Source organism: Procambarus clarkii, chromosome 54 (assembly GCF_040958095.1).
Source record: "Procambarus clarkii isolate CNS0578487 chromosome 54, FALCON_Pclarkii_2.0, whole genome shotgun sequence".
Lineage (NCBI taxonomy): Eukaryota > Metazoa > Arthropoda > Malacostraca > Decapoda > Cambaridae > Procambarus > Procambarus clarkii.
In genome coordinates, this window is record NC_091203.1 from 31,186,206 (window position 1) to 31,190,451 (window position 4,246).

A 4,246-nucleotide genomic window follows, 5' to 3' on the forward strand; every position below is an offset into this window, starting at 1 on the left:
TACCATACTCTCTCCTGACACAGCTCACACCGGCACATAGCATTGAGTGTGTAATTGTTCATTCTCAAAGATGAGCCAGAACCTCAACATACAAATTCCAAATGAAGGCCTGGGCAGAGAGAGTCTTTGTGTGCAGCTCCCCCTCTTGGAGACTGACACGTAACTGAGGCTAAAGAGACATTACTGCCCACCCTCCTTACCATCAACCATGGGCCCCCACCCTCCCCAGACCGATTCTGTGCAAAGCCTTTAGTCCATCATGGTAACATCATTCTTTGCCAAATAACATTTTTTTTAAAGGAGCGAGAGTCATAAGGTGGTCTTCAATCTTATTATTATTATAACAAATCATAATTTTTTGGTAAACACAACTGCATGGGATACACATAGCAGTCACTGGTTACGAACCTACATGCTTCTCTCTCTCTCTCTCTCTCTCTCTCTCTCTCTCTCTCTCTCCCTCTCTCTCTCTCTCGCTCTCTCTCTCTCTCGCTCTCTCTCTCTATTCAGATCATTAAATAGGGGAAAAGTACCATCACTTCCTTTCTCCTGATGCTGCTGTTCACGTATCTTTTTTTCTTTCACTTAGACGTACAGCTCACCAGAGGATGGAAGACTAATGTCAATTTTCGGCCCCATCACTCTTACCCTTTATAATCTTGTAATGTAACGTGAGCAACATGCTAACATCGTTCTTTGCCCAAATATAGTTTTAAGAGTAACGAGCAACTTTCTGTTGGATGGCTAAATAACAATATTGAAAATGTGATCCGTGTTTTGCCCTTACATTCCAAACACAGTAAAAATATTAGCACAAGCTTGTTTAGTGGAAAGTCATAGTCTCGTTACTATTATTAAATTGACTTGTTCATTATCCAGAGTTCAAGGTTGTCTCTAAGACCTACATTATCCAAATGTAAAACAGCAATCGATGAGAATAAGACTGGATGAGACGATAGTGAAATAGTTAGCTCTGGGTTATGACTATCAATACGTAACATGGAAAACTTCTTTCTGTCTGATGGTCAAATAGCATTTTTGAAAAAAATGACATCAGCTTGGTCTTATGTCATTAGGACTGTATTTCATTGTGCGCAACAGTACTCATAATATCATAGCAAGACAATGTCGCAGAATGTTCAACGCTCTTATACTGAAGGAGTGAGCGAGGCACGTAGTAACATAACGTGGAAATCATCTTTCTGTCCGATGTCCGAATATCATTATTGAAATGTGAACCACGTTTAGCTAAACACAATATCTCCATTACATCTCTTTCCATATAAATATTACTGTCTACAGTTTTAGCCCCTGTAATAGTTGTAACGTAACGTAACGTAACGCTGAAATCATCAACTTTCTGCAGTCCAAAATATCATTCTCTCTCTCTCTCTCTCGCTCTCTCTCTCTCTCTCTCTCTCTCTCTCTCTCTCTCTCTCTCGCTCTATTCAGATCATAATATAGGGGAAAAGTAACATCAATTCCTTTCTCCTGATGCTGCTGTTCACGTTTTTTTTCCTTTCACTTAGCCAGACAGCTCACCAGAGGATGGAAGACTAATGTAAATTTTCGAACTTCTTTCTGTCTGTTTGATGATCAAATACCATTTGAAAAAATGACGTTAGGTTAGTCTTATCCCATTAGGACTGTATGGCACTGTTCGTATCAGTATTAATATCATAGCAAGACAATGTCACAGAATGTTCAACGTTCTTATACCATAACATAACATGATGTAGATTTGCCATCCCATTCCACATGTGATCAACAGAGGACATACCATGCTGGAAGACAGACAGAAGAGTTTGGGGAGACATGATCACTACATACAAATTCTAATACAAAGACTGGTGTTAGCATAGTGGGTGAAAAAATAGATTATCCTTCTCTCTCTCTTAATAAGTTTGTATTCAATATCTAGTAGACATAACATAACATAATGCAGTTACATATTCATAATGCAGTTACATATTTATCATAAGATAAGGTACTTACATATATATCGTGGTAAAACATACATACGTTAGCGAAACTGCTGTCCAAAATATACCACATGACTGAGGGAGCGAGCATTCAAGCGGTGTACCTCTCGATGTCTATCTATCACATAACTGGGTTAATGACCACATTATCCCACACTATACCTGCTTCTGCTTACCCCTTACACTTAGTAACGTAACGTGGAAATCAACTTTCTGTCTGATGTCCAAATAACATTATTGAAAATGTGAACCATGTTTAGCCATTACATCTAAACACAAATATTACCACAGGCCTGTTCAGTTCTTGTAACACATTATATTGTTACGCAACGTAACATATCATGGAAATCATCTTTCTGTCTGATGAACAAATAACATTTTTACAAAATGTTAAGCTTTGTAGATTTAATTTTAAGCAAAGGTGGGCCACCAGTCCACGAACTAAGAGGGGAGAGTTAGGAAGAAAGACTTTGTGAAATATGCACAGAAGAGTTTGGGGAGACGTGTTCACCACCTACAAATTCTAATATTTTTTGTTAACTGCGTGATCACAACATATACCTCCTGATATTTTGTTCTGCCTCGCACTAGTCAACAAACACAATTTTGTGTCATTTCTTGACTAATATAGCACTCCGAAACATCTTTGCACTCTTAATTTTTCATTGACACGTGCACAGCCATCAAAGGGAATCTCACTACTGCATGGATGTCTTGTGTGTTAAATAATCGGTCCGTACCTAGCTTATCATTTTCTTTGAGAAACTTATATGTGGTGATCATATCTCCCGAGTCCACACAATAACCCACACATTACCCATCTTCTGTTTTCAAATCACAGCTCCCATCTAATTTACTGTTATTTTTTTGCAGAAACTATGTTTTGAGAATATGCACAATGTCAGCAATTACTATTCGTATCATGAAAGTCCTTTCAGTCATCAAAACAAGCAGAGGTGCAGCGTAAACCACTAAAGATCTGATGTATGCAAGGTACATCATTTTGACAATTCCGACACCGATCCGCCTTAGCGAGATGACTGTGCGCAACAGTAGCCCCAGCGAAAAAATAGACTTTTAGTATCGTAGCAAGACAATGACACAGAATGTTCAGCACTCTTAATAATTTTATTCAAGTACTGTTACGGTGCCCTCTCCTATTTCTTTTGTTTGCCGGCTTAAAGAGTCATATCAGCTCTCCCTACTGATTCTCTGAGGTTCAGGGAGTCTAATGATATATGTGGCGACCAGACCGGCTGCCAGTTAAGGGAAGGAAGTTATATTATAAGTTGTAAATAAAGGAAAATTGGCGCCCTGTTATAAAATGAAACAGTATCCCCTATGGCAGATATGACCTTTTGGAAGGGACATTAGCCGATCGCGGATTGGCCGACGTGGGTCGCGGGCGACCAATCAGGGCCCGCCATGACGTCACCGAGTGCCCCGGGCGGCGCCAACGTCAGAGTTGTTCTGACCTTGGAAGCGACAGGACGCGCCTCGGTCTGCTCTCAAGGATTGGAGGCTCTGCAAGCCTTGTTCAGTGGATTGAGCTGGCCATCGCAGCCCATCATAGTTATTGGAGACCCTGCGCTTCTGGGAAGCAAAAGAGGAACCAAGTTCAGTGAGCAGAGAAGTGCCAAACTTGGAAAATAGTCGGCGACGACGCTGGGCGGCGCCGCTGGCTGGACGTTGAGGTCTGGAAGGTGCGGCGGGCAGGCCTAGCTGTGACTGGGGTCACATCCACTGAGAATCTTGGAAGGACGACACCGTGCCTAGGACAAGGAGCAATGCCTTGTGGGAGAGGCGAGTGTGGGGAAAAGTAGTGATTAGCTCAGCGCCCATCGATGAACCAGGATTGGGGCAGCTGAATCTCAGGGATTGGAACGGCGACGACGCGAAGGCTTCACGACACATGAGGACCTGTGGAACGTCCTGGATCGTCAAGGATCGACCCAAGGAAGCGTGGGAACCTCACACCATCGAGGGACAGGCGACGTGAGCCAGGAATGTAAGGTAGATCATTTTCCCTCCTATTACCCCTTGTATGAGTAGGCTAGTTAGGCCACAATATTTACTGGTGTATGTGGCAGCAAGACTTTATTACTTTAATAGTAGAATAGGCTGCAAGGCAGCTTGAGTCCAGGACTGTCAGAGAGGACAGTGTGTATGGATGGCAGGACAGTGAAGAAGAGGCGCCGACGTGGTGAAGAGGCCCTCCTGTGAGAGTGTGAGACTCCTGTCTTTCTGCCCAGTTGAAGGAGGGT